The following is an 18,921-nucleotide window of genomic DNA, read 5'->3' on the forward strand; positions in this document are numbered from 1 at the left end:
TGAGCCACGCTTCCCTCTCCGCACCATCCCTGGCAGAGCTGGTGCCCTTAATCCAATTCTCTTCTTCAGGGCACTGCTGCCGATAATGGACAGACACTGAGGGTCCCTCAGCAGACGCTTCCCCCTCCTCTCCTCACCCTCCCCAGGCGACAGGAGAGAAGCCCCGACAGCCTCAGCCCCTCTCCCACAGCGAGGGGGGCGTGGGAGGCCTCTGAGCGGGAGTGCAAGGCTCCTCCGGTCTCCCACCCAAGGCACGTTTGAGTCTCAGCATCCAATAAACATTATCCTTCGCCTTCCCCAAGGCTCCCTCCCGTGCACATTGATGTGGGCAACAGCAGAACACAACTTTGTCTGAAATCGCTCCCGAAACACGAGGTGCAGGCAGCCAGCTCACCCCACACAAACATCGCCTTCTTCGGGCACAGAGGGGCCTCCCTGTGGCACAAGGCTGTTTGTAACAGGCACTTGCTGAAAACAGAGAACTCCGACCATCATCTGCCCCCCACCAAGACGTATCTGTCAGGATTTTAATTCCTGTCTGCGCCACCTCAGTTAACCATTTCGTTCCTCATCCTTGGCCCCAGCAGAACCCCGTGCCTAACGAACGGGCTGACCTGCAATTAACTTGAGTCTGTTCCCAGGAGGACAGCAGCTCGAAAGGCATGGGGGAACAAAAAAAATCATCACTCGCTAAATTATAAGGTTGTTAAAGTCAGATTCCACACCAAAGGAAACCTCATGTTGTGTAACGGCATTTAGAGGCAGCTGCAGACAGTAGCAAACCCAAAGCAGACTTTTATCTGCTGGGCATAAGCATTCTTTCAGATCTTTCCAGGTCAGCATTTCCATCGTCCAGGAGCATTGCGGCACGTGAGTGCAGAGCCGTGTCCCCCACAGCACCGGGCACGTCCCACTGCCGGGTCCGTGAGCCCTGGCATCGTAGAGCACCACGTACCATCATTACACTTAAAAAAAAATAAATGCAGAGAGTGGATGCTCAGGGTGAGGAATAAAGGCTTCGTGTGACAACCCAGCAACGGGGCTGCCACGAAGCAGTGATGCTGTCTCCTCCTCCTGCTCCGTGAGCTGGAAAATTTCCACCCACCATTGCTTAATCTGCCCAAGTAGCAGCACTGCTTTATCTTCTCAGAATTAAGGTCTAATCTATTTATAGTGAGCTAAGGTGCGGCACTGCAGGACAGCCCTGCTGCTCGCCTGCTACCTTGGGAATTACAGCGCTGTGATTATAAATAAAACAAAGGTCACCTACCCACCAGCCGGGGTGCGAGAGACTGCCTGCGGGAGTGCTGCCAGCAAATCTGTCTGCCCCCTGCACCGATCCCCCGCAAGGAGTGCTTCCCTACCACCAGACGTCTCAAATAAAGGAAACAACTCCCCCTGCACCGCCTGCCAGAGCACGCATAGCCCCCATGGATGAAGGCCTGGGTGGCACAGAGTCCTACAGTCATTTGGTTGGAAAAGACCTTTGAGAACATCAAGTCCAACAATCCCTGTCCACTACTAAACCATCCCTGAGCACCCCGTCTGCCGGGCTTTTAAAGCCTTCCAGGGCTCACTACACCCTCTTTTCAGGCAGTTGCAAACAGTGATAAGGTCTCAGCCTCCTTTTCTCCAGGCTAAAGAGTCCTGCAGCGGCTCCTTCTGCCCTTGGCCAGCGCTCAGAGGTCCCCACCAAGCTGGGGCACCTTTGCCATGATGCAAGGCTGTGGAGCCAGACTGAAAATCAGCATTTGATACTCATTTTCCCTGCAGAAGAGAGGGGAGAAAGGCAGGCTGCGCTGAAACCACCCGGCTGCCAGCACCTTTATTGTCAGCAATAAACGGAGAGGCAGAGCTCACTCTCAGAGACAGGGTGAGATACTGGCCAGCAGAGAAATCCCTTATCGGACTCCTTGGCTGCTGTGGAACTGCAGGAGCAAGAAGAACAGCCCTGGGCTTGACCCTCCAGCCCATTTGGTATCTAATGGTGCTTGGAGAGCCCAGCATCGCGCCGGCACAGCAATAACGACCTGGCAGCACGAAGCTGGAGGGGAGTGCGAGGGCAGGCAGGATCAGCTGCCGGCGCAGCAGCAGTGCTAACGAGGCCCTGCTAATTTAGAGGGACGGGAGCAGCAGGCAGAGGTCACGGCTGCCTGCAGACTGCTCCGATGATTTGCTGCAGCCGTCACAGCCTCCGAGCACAGGTCTTTGTCGGAGAGTTGCTCTGCCAGGAGATCACTCGAGGCGAGACCGCAGGCTTTTCTCTGTGTGTCTCGGTTCACAAACCTCAGCCGTGACCTGAAATGATGGCTGCTGCTCAGGGAAGTTTTCAGCAGCTCCGAGGAGTGCTGGGAATGAACAGGCCACGGGATCTGCCTCCACCAGCCTAACCCACAACTCTGCAGGTTAACAAGAGGGGCTGAAGAGGAGAAGGCTAAACTGCAGCACTTTTCCAGGGTCCATCCCTCCACCAATATCCATCGCAGCACAACCCTCCACAGAGACCTTTGGAATCGAACTGCCCCCTTCTTCCCCATGCACAGTCGCCAAAGGGAACTGAGGATCCGGACAAACATGCGAGAAAAGAGAAAGGCAGTGCCCAATCAACAGACATTTCATGCTCTGAAAGCGAGTATTTCAACCAGCAGGTTCATGGGCTGAATTCCACAAGCAGACAGCTTCCCAGACACCAGTCCTACAATCATAAAACCATGGAATGGTTTGGGTTGGAAGGAACCTCAAACCCCACCCAGTTCCACCCCCTGCCATGGGCAGGGACACCTCCCACTGGATCAGGGGATTCAAGCCCCATCCAACCTGGCCTGGAACCCCTCCAGGGATGGGGCAGCCACCACTGCTCTGGGCTTCCTGTAGGATAACAAAAACCTGGTCCATCCTGGCTCTCTGAGACAACGTTGCCTGCCTTCACCACCACACCTCTCCTGCAAGCCACCCCCTGCTCCAAGCCCAGCCTCAGTGGGGACTGACTCCGTGGAAAACTGGGTCACAGCTGCACCATGCTTGTCACCAGAGGGATACGAGATGCCCCAGAGTGCCATGTGCCCCGGGGCAGAGCCAGGAGCGTTTGGTCCCCAGAGTGGTATTGCTTCCACCCCCACTGGCTGCTGACGGTGCTGTCCTGTGAGAACAGCCAGGGGAATCCCGTGGAGAATTTCCCCCTCAGCAGGCTCAGAGCAGCCACGGGCGACTGCAGCAAGCAGCACAACCCGACACGGTGCATATGGGAGGACAGCCAGGCTGCTATCCTGCACCTAGAGGACATTGCTGATCCACACACTGCCTCATCGGCACCGCCACACGGGCTGGAAGGGGTTTCAGTCTCTTTTACAGAGGGATGGAGTGGGACAACCAAAACCAGCCCCAGTTTTGCACCCAAATCCCCATTAAATCAAGACACATTTTTTCCAAGGTCAATGCCCTGGGAAGTTCCTCTTTCAAGGTGACTTCTCAAGCGGTTGAGACCCAACATCTGCGGGATTTTCCCTTAGAATAATAATAATCCTGCTGAGATTTACCTAATCTCCCAGTGACTCATGCATCTCCCTGGGTCCCCTGTCCTAATTACTGTAACACCGCTCAGCCTCTCGCTCACAGGATCTCCCCGCACATCCATATTTTGTTCTAAACCATTCATGCCCATTTTACTGCCTCTGCAGGCCTGGAAACACCCTCTCCTTTCCATTAATGCCTCCCAAACACCTGGCGAATATTGGAAGGCATCCTCATACTGTACAGGGACACCCGTCCCCTTCCCAGCCGGTTCCAGCACAGCTGGGGCAGCTCTGCCGTGGGGCTCCCTGTCTGCTGGACCGCGAGGAGCTGCTCCTCTGCCCCATCGCTGATGTGGGGCATTGTCCTAAGTGGGATCAAGGAGCAGGACAGCTGGAAACCTTCTGATCTACATGGAAACCATCTGATCTATGTGGAAAACTTCTGATTCATAGGGAAACATCAGACAGATTTGGATGAACCATGGTGAGGCAAAGGGCTCATTTATCTACCGTCCAAATCCTTTCTCCATTACTTGATATTCCCCTCGGGAAGTGAGAGCCATGTCTTGTTGCTGGGACAAAGTACTCAAAATGCTTCAAAATCAGCAAATCCCTCACAGGGTAACTCATCCAGCGCCTCCCAGCTCTGCACCTCAGGTGATTTCTGAATTCTCCTGCTAGGAACAACCCGTTCGGCCTCGGGCACCTTCTGCCACAGCAGCAACTTCCAGAGATTAAGCCATCTTCAAGGCAGGAGATGAATGCAGAGCAGGGATCACGCTTCAGCCTGCAATTCCCCTGTAGCAGAACTCCGCACAAAGCAATAGGCATTAACAACACTTGTTCACTCGACATGAACCAAATGTGGCCAAACTCCCAGAAGAAGCTGCCGAAGCCAAGAAATTCGCAACACTCCAAGAAGAAGCATATGCTTATATGCATAACAGTGAATCATTTCACAATGGTTAACTGCACTCAGGAAAACAAAGGGAAAATCACCCTCATACTTCCTGCATCAGAGAGATCTTTATCAGGGATCAGGCTGAAATGCTAATGGAGGGGTCTGCCGAGTGTAGGGTCACTTCTTCTGGGGTGAACGACTGGAAACCAGACATGATGGACAAGTTCTTCACATTGTTGTAGTTTGTAGCTCAAACCACAACACCCATCCTACCACATCCATCTTTAAAAGAGGGAAAATATAACACCATGGGTTAAAACCCAAGGATCTGCACTTTAACCACCACGGGTATGTCTTCCTCCTGGAGCGTGCGTGGGAAAAGGCAGGTCCCAATCCTCACGCTGGGGCCAGCTAAAACGAAGTCTGGTTTATCTAAGGCACTGCCAGGCAGCCTTTTTCCCCGTGTCCTCACTTCAACGGTGCCTTTCCAACCTCATTCTTTCACTGGCAAAAACAGGTCACCATCTGCTTTCCCTCCTGACTCTGGCTAAGTGACAGCGCCTGCCTCGGCAGGAGATAAAACAGCTACTCTGCAAAGTGCTCTCCGAATGCACGCCGGGGAGTACAAAGGTTCGCTCTCCAAACCAGATGACCAACAAGGACAGCAGGCGCAGGGATGATGGCTGTCACAAGGAGGCCCGCAGGCTATGAAATAATGACCAGGATCGTCTGCCACATTCATCAACGTGCCCTCAGGAGACAGGAGATCTACAATTTCCACATGCAAGGAAGGAATTCAACCTGCTCCACTTCCAGCTTTTATTTTCCATCCTTAAAGTCCACAGCACCTATCCCTGCAGCTGCTCTCTGCTCCTTTGCACGGACACGAAGCACTCAAGCGGGCAGGGGACAGGCATGAGACCCCCAGCTCACCCAGGCTCTGACATCGCCCCCACCAGTCTCCAGAGGAGAAACCTGGAGGTTTCAAAACGCAGAAAGGTTGCAAAAACATGGGCCAGAGAAAAGCCGTTCCCTCTCAGGGAGCCTCAAGGGCTGGCTCAGTGCTGCTGCCCTCCCTGCTGTACCCGCATAGACCCTCGGCAGGGCAGGCAGATCCAGCCCGGCCTCCTTCCATCTCCTGCTGCTTTCCCAATAGACCTTTCCTGGGAAGAAAGAATGCTGCTAAGCCATCCCTGATTTCTGAGGCAAAGCCCTTCTCGCCTAGCAACTATTTCACGGTGTCACAGTCCCTGTCAGCGATGCTACCCTGCCAGCCCAGCTCAGGTCTCATTCACAGCAGGGACTTGAATCCACATCCCAGCCAAGTGCTGGATCCTCGTGGCTGCGTGGAGTCAGAGCGCAGCTCTTGTTCACAGGGATAAGATTTTTAAAGTGCTGGGTTTTACCTCAAAGCACCACTGTCTGTTCTCCCTGAGCGTGGAAAAGCCAAATGGCAGCGCGCAATAGAACAAGCGTCATACACAGGCTACACGCCACTGAGATGGGTGAGCCCAAGGACCATCTTCCTCCCTGGACAGAAAAGGAACAGGGATTAACAGCAGTGATTTTAACCTCACCAGTCTGCTACCAGGGGTCTCAATCCCTGATGGATCCTAAATTCCCGTAAAGCCCGGCAGTGAGCAGCCAGCAGAGCTGGAAGCTGTGGTGTTGGGGCTGCAGGTGGACGAGTTGTGCAGAGCACAAAGGTCTCTCCCTTTCCTGTTAGGATGTGACATGCACAGCAACCACAGTGGGAAGGAGCTGTTCTGCCACTGCAAATTTAGCTCACCTAACATCATCCAACTGCACTTTAAGCCTAAATCAAAGTTCTCCAGCCCTCCATCCCTTCCCCTGGGCTGCCCTGAACGTCTGCCAGGGCAAGAGGAAACACACACACACCCCCCTGCTGCTTCCACACTCACTCTTCGCTTTGACGAAGCTGTTTAACGCTGCCGCGCCGAAGGCAGCAGCCATCCTCACGGTGACAGTTCACAACCATCCCTGCATGTCACACCGGCTGCCATGGCAACAGGCTGTTTGGAGGAAGGGAGGTTTATTACCAGTTTCTCTACTGAATAAAACCTCGGCTGAAATTGTGTTTTCTGCCTGCTGATGCAAAACGTCATGGATTTGTGTCTGACCCTGTGGAAGCTCTCTCTGTATTTATAGATTATCCAGGCCGACTTTCAAAGCGCATCTTCTGCCACTGCCAAGGGAGCCTAACGCATGCATCCAGTCGCAGCAGCACCCAAATCCCCGTTAACAACTCGCCGGAGCCCTGGGGTAATGGCAGAGCACAGCATCCTGGAACACAGCTCGTCTGGACACCTCCCAAACACGCTAACTGTCATTAATTAAACGGCAATCAGCTGTCTCCAAGCAAAAGACTCTCCTACAGAGCAGAGGGCCCCGAGAAGAATCCTGCAAGGTGCAGAGCGCTTTCTGCTGAGCTTTCCATGTGCTCCACACCAGCACAGAGAGGCTGCAGAGCTACAACACATCCAGTACCACGTGAATCAGGCCCTCAGGCTGAATATCAGCAATGCAGAGCAGCAGGTTTGTGAGTCAGCCCTAGGAACGTGAGAAAACTGGGTAGGAAACACTAAACAAGTTGCAGATTTTCGTACTCTCAGGCTCTCTGTGTTGCAGTGCCAAGGACCCTTCCCACGCAGGCCAACTCCTCTTTCCCCTCACATCAGAAGCTCTCCAGAACTCGCTCCCATCGCACTTTCGGGCTGACGCACTCTCAGCGCAATGATGGGACTCAAGAAACACTCCGGGGCTATTAACAGGTTTTTAGAAGTCAGTCGGGAAGCAAAAACATGAAGGAACTGGAGAGCTGCAGCCTAGCCCAGCAACATGGGCAAGCTGGGCTCCTCCCTCCCAGGCCAGGAGATTCCCAGAAACAGGCGTTAATCTGAAAATCCCATCTCGCTGCAGCCCAGCGAGCGCTGCCTCCGCAAAGAGCCCTTCCTGGAAAAGCAGAGCGAGCATCACAAAATCCTCAGGTTTCATCCCCATGGAGTTTTGCAAGCCAGCTGCAAAGCAATCCGCTCAAGCACAAGGAAAACCAGCTCGGCCTCCCCTGGCCGGAGTTTGGGAAGCGCAGCCCACGCTTTCGGAAGGGTGGTTGTGTTTAAAGCCCCGGATGTGCAGATAGGGGTTGGAGCACACGCACAGCCTGGCCACAGCCACGCCAGGGTGACCACAGCCACGCGCACGTGCCTTCCCCGAGCCGGCAGCGAGGGGACGCGGAGCAGAGCAGGGAGACAGCAGCCTGTTAAGCCACAGCAACTTCACTCATTCCCATCCCTGCTCTGCGAGCCCAGGCACGTGCGGCTCCATCTGGCAGGGAACAGGAGAGCTGCTCCACCAGGACACAGCATGCGCGTAAGGCAACCCCAGCTCCTGCCAGCGCTCCTGATCCCCTTCCATCCCCTGGGATTACTTGGTCCTTGTTTGTCCCAGCACTGCCAGGATGAATCCCAGGGCCCTGCACCACAGGGATCTGCTCTTCGCTCCTTGGCGAGGGAAAGGCAGGTGCTCTACCAGATGGCAACAACTCGGCTGAACATGCAAGACGTATCCAGCATCAAAACCAAAAGAGTCTGAGCTCAAAGCCTCTCTGTTTGAAATGCACCATTTTGGACCATAACCAAGAAGGGAAATCACGTACAGAGCCACTCTTCTCAGCCAGGAACCCACCCACGCTGGGCTGTGCCACCCCAACGTTCATGTTAGCAGACATCCTGCATAGGGACACCCAGAGACCTCAGTGATCTGGACCTGTCATGCTCAGCCAGGTGACAAATACGTCCTGTCCCCCTCTGGGATTGCATTCGGATTGTGCGAGGCAGACAGCAGATGGGCAAGCCAGGCTGGAGTCGAACAGGGAATAGCACCTCCACCGCTGGTGAGCACAAAATAGAGCTGCAGAATTCCGACAGGCTGGATGTCACCCGGCATACAGGGGATGGATTAGAGTTCTAATTGCACTCTAAGGCCAAGGGCAGCAAAGGCAACCAGGTTAACACACCGTTTGATCTGCCACACGTCTCCCATGGCCCCTAAGGAAGGCTTACAAAGATCGAGCGGTGGAGGAGGCAACACGCCAGCACAATGAGAAGGCGCCTCCAAAACCTCTCCTCCACAGTAGCAACAACATCCGGCTCTGAGGCCGTGCTGGGATGATCTCGCCAGCCCAGGAACAAACTGGTGTCACTTTAACAGTAAAAGTTCGCATCTTGCAAGCTCCTGCGAGGGCCATTCTGCACTGGAGGGTCCCACTGCCGGGAGTTACCCCCACTCACCCTCTCTCAGAACTTCCACACAGGGCTACAGCAGAGCCTTGCCATGCACAGCCCGATGCCAGCAGAGCATCCCGCCCCGGCACGCTCCAGGTGCTCCGCACAGCAGATTCATGGCCTTGGTGCAGCATCACGAGCAGCAGGATGGGGGAATGCCTGGCCGTGCAGCCCCACTGCTGCAGGGTGCGCAGAGCCAGAGCTCCTCATGAGCAGAACTGCTGTGGAGCCCGAGGGCTGCGCACATGAAAGGTGTTACAGCGCAGGTTTAGGAGGTCACTAACCTCAGCATCACCAAGTGCCTGCAAAACATCTTTGTCAAGGGAACAAGAATCATCTCCTTCCTGATTTCTGCCAAGGAATTCTTTTAAAACCCCTTTCTTGTCTTACACCAAATGTGAAACGCACTGAATTGACACTCGTGGTGGTTTCTGACCCTTTTCTCACCCGCGAGGCAGAGCTGGATGCCAGGCACGCAGGAGATCTTCCCCCAGCCTTCAGCTCCCATCCGTTCCCTGCCCCGGCGACACAAACCACGTGAGGGAGACTCCAGTTTACAGCCCACGTTTGATGAAGTGTGGAGATACAAAACCATGCTGGAGTCACAGTGACAGGCTGGGATTCAGCAGGCAGCCTTGCAGAGCTCTGTGCGAGTGTGCGCCCTGCCAGCTTCCAGATGAAAATTGCTTTATAAAGCTGCAAAGATCCTTCTTCCACTTCTCACGGGAGGTCCCAGGAAGGGACAGGTTTAACACCGCTCCATTTTACCACGTATTGATCAGCTATCGGTGTTCTGGAGCAGCAGAGAGCTCTCATCAATTAGGAGGGCGCTCCCTGCTGCATTAAGCCCTGCTGACGGCAGACAGAAGCCCTCAAAGGCTAACTCAAAGAGCAATCGCTCTCTGTATTACTGCATTTTCAATGTGAGACTTGTCTCTAAGAGGTTCCATTTATTCTCATCGTCAAAAATTGCTACCTGGATGAACAACAGCCCCAGCAATCAGTCTGGAAACCGGATCCAAGCTGAGGCCATTAAGGAGATCAAGGTAAGAGAAGCACAGGGCAGGACAGCTCACAACTTGCCATGGCACCCGGCCAGGACTCTGTGCCCAACACCCAACGCCGCTGCTTAAAGGAAAGTAAAGGCTCCCCATTCACGTGGGCTGCTCCATGAGCTGCTTCCAAATGAAGACATTTGCAGAGCTCAAAGAGCCGAGATGGAAGGGGCAGGAGGCAGCAGGGGAGGGTGCTCAAAGCAGGCAGGGTTGGATTCTGCTGGAGTGCTTTCTGATGCCTTGATCTACCACGGTGAGCAGCACGCACACGGATCGCAGAGGCAGTAAAACAAACCTGCTCGCTGCTGTCTAGCTAAGAGGCATTTCTTTCATGCTACAACAACTGCTTTCTGTAATCAATTCACTGCTAAGGCCGGGAGGCAACAGAACACGTTTCTTCCCCAAAACAAGGAGCTGATTTCAATTGACCTGAAGGTAGAAACAGGCTCCTGTTATCCCAGAAAGGCTAAGACCTTCGGGAATTGCCAGGTACCCTTCGGAGCCTCTCCTGCTCAGGGCCAGCCTTCTCCAGCCCCCGTGTGTCGGGGCCAAGGAGGAATTGGCAGTGAGCTCTGCTGCCAGAGGGAAAGCTGGCCCAGCAACTTGCTGAGTGAGCAGAGCCCCGGCTGGGCGCAAGGGAAAGTGCAAGCCATGCTGCGGGATGCCCGTGCTGAAGCCCAGATCCATTTGTATTCCACAGGATCCTCTCCTCTTAGCACAACAGACGACGGGGTCCCCCTCAGAAGCTGAGGCTGGCATGAATGCTCAGCGCTTGCTCTGCTCAGCAGAAATGCTGCTTCTACTCGAGCTCCTGGAGCCGTGCCCTCCTGCTGCGGATGAGTCCTGCCCCAGCACCGGTTTGTTAGAATGCAGCGAGCAGGGTGTTCCCAAGATTCCATGCCAGGGAGGTCCAGGACCGTTGCCTCACAAGCATCCTCTTCGCGACGCAGCCCTGCTCTGCAGACTGGGAACCCCGGGGGCAGCAGGGCAGCAGCCCAGTGTCGATATGAACAATATGAACAGTGCAGCAGAAGCTTACTTCTTAAATCCCTCTGGTTTTGAGCTGATCTCACTGTTTTTAATGCTGCCACAACTGTTTGCCACACAGGAATGGTGATAACTTCTTGAATCTCTCACCAGTCCCTCTAGGCCAGAGCACAGATTTCCCCGGTTCGCCTTATCAGCACCATTTGCCTCATGGAGGATAGGACCACCCCAGATTAAAAGGAAAGCTGCTGCCCTTTGGTTTTTCCTCCTCCCATAAACTACAAGATGCCTCCACTTTCAGCCTCCTGCCGCACGAGCTGGACAGAGCTGAGATCCGCTGCCCAGTAAATGGACAGTACACGCAAAACCTCTCGTAAAGAGCAGAAAATCTATTCCCTTCCCAGGCTGTTAGACGCCATGGATAATTGATATACGACTCCCGGAGATAAAGAAATAAACCTTTCTTCCTTCTGGAGGCCCCTTCTGCCTCTGACTCTCCAAGCAGGGCAGCCTTTGACCTTGAGTTCCTGCATTAATGCCTCCACACAGTCGGGCAGGGATATCGCACACGCACTCAGCTCATCCCCCGGGGCTTTGCTTTCTTCTGCCCCTGAATAATGGCAGCTTTGTCCTCCAGTAAATGAAGGAGCAGCCAGTTTATTGCAGGCCCAGCTTGTTCTCAAAGATAAACCCAGTGAAAAATGTCACCTGCTGATTCGATCCGCCCCGTGTGCCACTTCAGCAGCTGCTCTCTCCCTAACACCCACTATCCCCAAACAGGTGGAATAATGGCAGTGTACACAGCATATATGCATAAACATGAGCGCTGGAGGGAAGGCGGCATCGCCTCCCGGCCCTGCAGGCCTGGCTTAGAGAGTGGCTTTGTTTAGCAGTGACAACAGCCCAGATTCACAACCAAGCTTTGACATTGCCCTGTTGGAACTGCAGCATCCCCAGGCAGGATTCAGAGTGGCCGGATGCCGGGTCCCTGCGGAGCACCCTGCTCAGGACCCTCCACTGCCAGGGCGGGAGGGAAGTGCCCTGGCACCACAGCAGAGCTGCCCTGGGCTGCACTCCCAGAGGAGTTTAACACATCTCTGCTCTTGGAGAAGCCGGGGGATCTGCGTTGTACTGGTTACTGTACAGCAATGGGGAAGGGGAAGGGGAGGCAGAGAAGTGCAAGTGCCCAGAGCTCCCCGTGTCCCGGCCAGCACCAGCAGACTCAGCTGCACGAGCACAAGAATTAATTTAAAGCCATTTCCAAGCAAAGGCAAACAGTTTAATTCTGCTGCCCTTTGGCAGCTCTGCTTTGATTTCTTACTGAGGTTCTGAAATAAATGGAAGGCTCAGAACGCAAACAGGAAAGGCACATGATAAATTACCTTTGCAGGCACGAAGGATTCACCTGGGACAGCACTATTACCTAGTAACCAGGAAGCAACCACGGGTTATCAGCATCACATCTAGCTTTCACAAGCACAGCTTTCACCCAGGATGTGAGTGTGTGGGAGACACCGGCTCTCTCATTACTCTTGGGTGAAGCAGCTCCTGCAGCCTCACCCGTGGGGTGATGTGAAAGGAGTCGTAGCAGCAGCATCCTGCCACTTGGCAGCTCTCCACAGCCCTCCTGGGGTGTTTAAATTTACTGTCATCATTAAGGACAAAGACGCAAATGTCAAACGCAAGGCATCCCGTAATGGATTTGACGCAGGCTGGAGAGGAGTTAACTGAAATGCAGAGCATTTGTCTTGCTTTAAGTAATTATCCTTGCAGGAGGAATACCGCTACCAAAAGCGAGTCTGTTGTAATTTCTGTCACCTTCCTCCTGACCCCTTCGCCTACTTAAAATTTCTGACTCGCTTTACAGAAAGGAAAGCAAGACCAGCTCATTAACGAAGGTACAAAGAATAACTACAGCAGGTTGGGATGGAGTCCACACGGTAATCAAAACACAGCTTTGTAGTTAGCCCCGAACTCCCGCTGTCTCAATTACGTTTGCAGAGCCTGCCCCGTGCTGCACGCGGCTCGGCTGTGGGGAGACTTCCCTCCGTGCCTCATTGGCTGCGCGCGGTGGGACTGGGCCAGCAGTTTCCTTGACAACATTCTTTATTTAATGGAATCTCTTTTTTCCTCACCCCACTCTATGACTGCAAGATCGGGCCTGACTTTGAATCCCAAGTGCAAAGATACCGTGAATACGAATTAGCGCTACACGAGAAGGAACATCCCAAAAGTCTGTCTGTACCACCAGGTCCCTGCCCCACCAGCTTGCCATGCTACCAGGCAGCGGTGGCAGAGGAGCTGAAGTTCAGAAGACAGGGATTATCATTAAATTGTGCTTTATGCAGTCCCTTTCTCCAGGTTTTTTTCTGTTAGGCTGACATCATTTTGTTTTCAGTGTCTGAGGAGAGAAGGGAGGCGATCTATAGCTCGTACCCACCCCAGCACCAGCAATTCCAGTGTCTCACAGCGTTCAGAGTCCCCCAGCGGGTGCTCGGTGAGATGATACGGCCCAGCTGCCTCTGTCGAGCACCAGCAGCCCCTCCATCCCCAGGGAGCCCATCCCATCTGCATTTCACCTCCCCTGTGCCCCATCTGACAGCAGGAGACCCGCTGAAGCTCTTGCTGCCCTCAAGCAACAGAAACAAAGAAGGATGTCTCGTTATCAGGACTAGGAACCACTAAAGATCTCCCAGCCAAACAGATGCTCCCCTCCTTGCCAAACACTGCAGCGATGGGATGGAAGCATTCTGCAGGAACATATCGATCCCATCTCAGCTCGGCAGCACTCCCAGCTTGCCGGCAGCAGGGCTGAGCAGCAAGATTAGATGTCAACAAGCTGCTGCTATTTTAACATTTCTCCCCAGCCCCACTCAGTGCTAGCCTGACAGGTTCTGCTGCCTCTTCTCTAGGCACATTTCTTACTCCAGTCCTAAAGCCGTTTGTATTCCACACAAGAATGTCCTCTTCCCTTTTATTGCTGGAAATTGAAATTCGAAATTGAAGTGGCAATAAATCACAAAGTAGCACACGAGTCAGCCTGCATGCAGAATTATCCGCAGCACCAGGCACCCCAAAGCACTCGGTCAGTCAGTCGGAATAACCAGCTCAGCAGGGCCGCGCCACCCAGCAAGCTAATGATCCCGCAGCCCTCTGGATAACAACAGGGACAATAAAAACAGACACAAAACAGTAGCCCAGGAAGGTCAGAGCTCCGCACACACGGCCTTGCCAAAGACAACCCAAGGGCTTTTGGAATACGATTTCAGCCAAGGGCTCAAGCTGTGCTCTCCGTTCTCTGCTAAACACTGCCAATGTGAGCATCCCCAGCCATCCGGCTTCGCTGGGAGCAGGAGGCCTTTCACAATATCCCATCCTCCAAGTGACTGCATGCGCGGCCCCTCAGGGTGCTTGCCAGCAAGAGAATTGTTTCAATGAAGGACACCAGTCATCAGCATTCACCCTGCTTCCCAGCCAAGTGGCTTCGGGAACCACAGAGGATGTCCCACATCCTGGACCAGATTCGCTCCCTGACCTTGTGCAGCCCTAGAGGACTCGTGTGATCACTCAGCAGTTTTCGTTTCCTTTGCCAGGCAGAGAAGCAGAAATTCCTTACCTGGTTCTTTCCCCCTCCTTGAGCTCTTCTAATCCATCCGCAGGTTTGGATCAGGGATTTTTCACTGGTGTTGGCTCCCGCTGTCCCTCATTTGTCTCTATGGAGTCAAGCCCTGTAAGAAAGCGCACAGAGATAGCGCCTCAAATTCTCATTCCCCTGCCAGTATCACTGCAGGCACTGCCGAGATCGAGCAGCTTCTCCAGCAGCCTCTAAACCTCACCCACAGCTGGCTCTTCAAGAGGGGAGCTTCTCACCGGTCACACCACCACCCCCGCCAAGCGCTGGGGTGCTCAGTTACCTGGTACCAATCCCATCCCTGTGATGAGGATCTGCTGTGGTCCAGAGAGAAGTGCACGAGCCGAGGGAGCGGAGTTTCTGTCCTTGGGGGGACGGAGGCACATTCTGCCACTGCGCCCACTCTGTCAGGCAGGCAGTGGCTGTGGGAGAAGCCGCCTTTTCTCTGGATGTTGTCCCACCAGTCCGGAGGAGCAGGATTCAGACTCAACGCATGACATGAAAAACAATAAAGACTTCACTTAGGTCACTTCATTCATTGATGATGGCGATTTATGTTCTGATGACGCAAGTGGTCAGAACAAGGGAAGGTCCCAAGATTTGGCTCTGTACCCAAGGTTTTGGCCTTTGCAAAAATATTTGGGGCTAAATAGTCTGAAAAAAATACAGAGCTAGCAAGGTAACAATGCCTGCACAGCCCTCAGGCAGCCTAAAATGAATGGTGGTCCAGATAGACCAGGAAAAAGCATCACCTGTTCTGTCCCTTTGGGACTTCATCGTGCATAAACCCAGTTCTAGACAGGATTCTCTGACATCTCCGTTTCTATAGAAGAAGGAAGGGACTATCCAACACCGCCAATTCTACGCCTCCACAGGCTCAGCCCCGCCAGCTTCCAGAACACACAGGAATACAGCGAAGTTCTGCACGGAGCCTGGAAACTTTGTGTGGGCTGGGCTGCAAGCAACCATGTGCTCTAAGTGCCTTCAGCTGAGCATCTCTGTGTTAGGAAACACCACAACCTGGAGCCAAGGCTCTGGCCAATTTTATCACACGCAGGAACGTTGCTGCCCGGAGTGGCGACCCCACACAAACCTAGAGAGAAGACAGGTTTGATAGCAACCTTAACACTGAACTTCCACATCTGTTTACTGACAAAGCTGTTCTTTCCCCACCCCAGGAAACACGTACTTAAAACGCTCTTTGGAATTGATTCACAGGCATAAAGACTAAGTTAAATGATTTATAATTTTTCAGTTAAAGGAACACACGCTATTACAGAAGCAAAAACCAGGATCCCTGCAGTGCAGTCATTCTGCTCTGCTCATCATTCATAATTGCTCCAAAAGTAGCATCTTAAGTGACAGAAATATATATGGATTAAGCATTATCTCCAGTTAAAGAATCATTATCCCCAGTTAAAGTATTGGTTTCTGAAGCTGCCTACACATTAGTGAAAAACAATAACAGGAGAAATGAGTAACTTGTATCAGACAGGAATATCCCTATTCCAATTAAGCACGTGGTCTTTGTTATACTGAGTAGCCTCTGACTATCAGCCATTTCATTTCACTTTTAGGCACAGTAACCCAAAAGTAGAAACTCTGACGAACAAATAAAGCAAGATATTAGTGTTAAAAAGAAAAATACTGTACAAAGATCCTTGGAGAAAGAGGAGATGGGGCTATCCAGGCCCATGGTCAAAGCGGTTCCTTATCATGTTGCCAGCAAGGACTGAAAATTTGCTCTCACAGACCAGTGGGAAAAATCTGATAAACATTGGGAACATGATCCCAATTCGTGGGTACCACGTTGCTTTGATGGCAGCAGAGCAGAGCTGATGGGATCGTTATCTGTGAGGCCCAGAAAACAGCACTTTTGCAGTGTTTAAATAAAGGCTACAGCTCAGTGCATTCCACTCCCCAGGAAGGGGAACTGCCTGGGATCCAGGACTCTGGATTGCCCATTGTTACCCCAGAACAACCGCCCCATTCAGGCTCTGCCAGGCAGGACAGTGCTCGGACAGCCTTGGGACAGTCCGGAGCTGTGGCCTGGTCTGGGGACTGCTTCAGGGTTTTAAGGATAAGATTACACATTTTTAAACAGATCATTTGAAAGGAAGAGAATGGTTCCTGCCTGCAGCACCGCTTCCCTCTTCACAAAGGCAAAGCAGCCTTTCCCAACAGTTTCAAGTCACTGGCAAATCCAAGCCACACAGCACCCATGGTGATTAACACGGGGGCACGAACAAACGTGTCCGCAAGCCTCCACAAATCGGATTAAAGAAGAGTATTTAACATTAATGAGCTGTAATAAATTCATCAAGAGCCAGAGGGAAGACGTTTTACTGCAAGAACTTTATTGCACTATGTTCAAGGGCTGAACCAAGCGTTGTGCCTACCGGACATGGGTCACAGTTACAGGCCCATTCGTGTCCCCGCTGCACGACAGGCTGCACTCTCCACTATTCTCCTCAATTAAGGCTGCAGAGTCATAGCATACGATAATCGGTACACAATAAATAAGAGTAAAACTAGGGGGAAGAAAGCAAAGTTATACATAGAGCAGGTGAAAAAAGTTTTATTGTTCTTCAGAAGGGCTAAAGGTTTGGTTTTAAACACCCAGCTCAACACCTTCCCCTCCAATCTGATTTCCATCATTCACCAAATCAATTTAACTAATAGCATTTCATTTTACTAAAAACATCCATTTTGCTCTGCAGAAGAGTTAGAACACCAGGTTTCTGGTTCACAAGGGGAAGGCAAAAGCCAGGATTAGGCAATGTTAGCATCATCTCCCTTCCACATGGACTCAAACATTACCAGATGTTATCTCCCTAACGTAGGCATCGAGATCACAAACACTTCCGTGTCTCCTTTATCTGTTAAAGAAATCAGAACCGTTACATATCGTAAAGAGCGGAAGGAACTCAGTACGGCAATGCAGCTCGAGTCGTGGCGTTGCCTCACCACAGCCCTCACACGGGTCTGCAGGCACCTGTAATGCGAGAGTCTGGACAAGCACCAGGATTTTTTGCTTTATGTATAAATCCCTTCCAGGAACAGAACTCTCAAAGTCCATTACTTGTGTTCTGAAAACACTCATGCAGTTAAGCTGCAGAATGAAAACAGAAGCGTAGAACAGGAAGGAACCCTGGGAAGGCAACTGAGGTATTGGTGAGAGGTGGGCACCAGGCTGCTTTGCCACAAAGAGACCAACAGGAGCCTCTGGTGCCCCACAGCAAAAGGTCACAGCAGAGCATGACCCAAACCTGTGCTAAAGGCCTGCGGTCACCAAGTCTTACAGATGTAACACCAAGTTGGAAGCACTCGAGGTCACTGTGTGGCAAGGCCCGAAGTTAACATGAGAGGAGAGAAGCAGCCTGGCTGGAACTGTGTATTAGAGGCTGTACAACAACTCATCAGGGTGATTCACTGCCAACACCAGTGGCCCCACCAAGAGAGCAGGGTGCCAGTCCACTCCAAACCCAGTGTATGCCTGGCCTGCCAACGATCGGCATATGTTGGCGTGGAACTCGAGAGCCTCCTTCTGAAAGGGTCTAACAAAAACACCAAGGCAACGGGTGGTTGAACAGAGCTGTCTGTGAGGGCTGGGCAGGGAACACGCCCACACTTCGCATCCATTCACAGACTGCATGCCTGTGCGCGCACCATCGTTACCTCACCTCCGATACCAAGAAGGCCCTCCCCCCGACATCCCGATTTACTGTGCTCAGCAGGGTAGAAAGTCTGGACAGCAGCAAAAAGCCTTTTCTTCTTCCTTACAACACACAAATTAATTGTAAGTCCTGGTCTGCACTGCCCTTTGCTCTCGTAGTACGCTTTCAGTCTTCTGCCGGGACAGATTTTCTATCTAACAACAGAAAGAATTAACATTTCAGCTGAACTCTTTGGAACAATAAGACCAACACACACAAAACCACCCACACACACTCACACAGTTCAAAGCACCGCCTCCCAACAACCAGAAAAGGCCTCCAGCACATTCACCAAGGACACCCGGCAGTAAGCCTTCTGTTAAACCCACCAGGAAGCTTTACCACCCCTGCAGAGCCTCAACACCACGCGGACAACACCACAGACAGCCCCGCATTGCTACAACATGCCCAGGTCAGGCTTAAGGCTGCCAGACTGCAACCAGACAGCAACAAGGGCTGCTCCTCACATCTCCGCCAGGGCCCAGCAGGGTTGACAAGAAGGCAACTCCATTTAGGGGAGTCCCACGGGAATTACTGAGCCAGGCCCTAACTGCGGGTACCTTCCTTACACCAAGAACACAGTTTCTGCACAAGCCAATGCTCTGCTGGTTTTCCTTAGACATAAAATTTACTTTATTTCTTTTCTTAAAAAGTTAAAAATACAGAAGGTTCCGAAACTGGTTTTCTCCTTGCCGATGGTCAAACTGCAGCTCAAGGAGAAAACAATCCTTCACTGAAATGGGGGGGGTTTATCTTTATTTTTATCAATCATCACCACCATTAGGACAGAGGTTGAGGAGCACTGACTCCACCGC

At 52.5% G+C, this 18,921-nt stretch overlaps 1 protein-coding gene across 6 annotated transcripts in view; it reads right to left on the minus strand.

The window, feature by feature from the left end:
• Positions 1-18,835, minus strand: part of ADGRB2 (adhesion G protein-coupled receptor B2) — a 111,545-nt gene extending 92,710 nt beyond the window's left edge. For 4 of the 6 annotated variants that reach the window (XM_054086520.1, XM_054086519.1, XM_054086521.1 and 1 more), the window contains exons 1-2: positions 14,674-18,835; positions 14,376-14,487 (exon numbers count right to left, since the gene is read on the minus strand). The gene's annotated coding sequence lies outside the window, so the exon portion shown is untranslated. The remainder of the gene's footprint in view (positions 1-14,375; positions 14,488-14,673) is intronic. The other 2 variants (XM_054086515.1, XM_054086514.1) reach the window with 2 other exon arrangements.
• Positions 18,836-18,921: the final 86 nt, after the last annotated feature.

This window comes from Cuculus canorus, chromosome 22 (genome assembly GCF_017976375.1).
Source record: "Cuculus canorus isolate bCucCan1 chromosome 22, bCucCan1.pri, whole genome shotgun sequence".
In the NCBI taxonomy this organism is placed as follows: domain Eukaryota; kingdom Metazoa; phylum Chordata; class Aves; order Cuculiformes; family Cuculidae; genus Cuculus; species Cuculus canorus.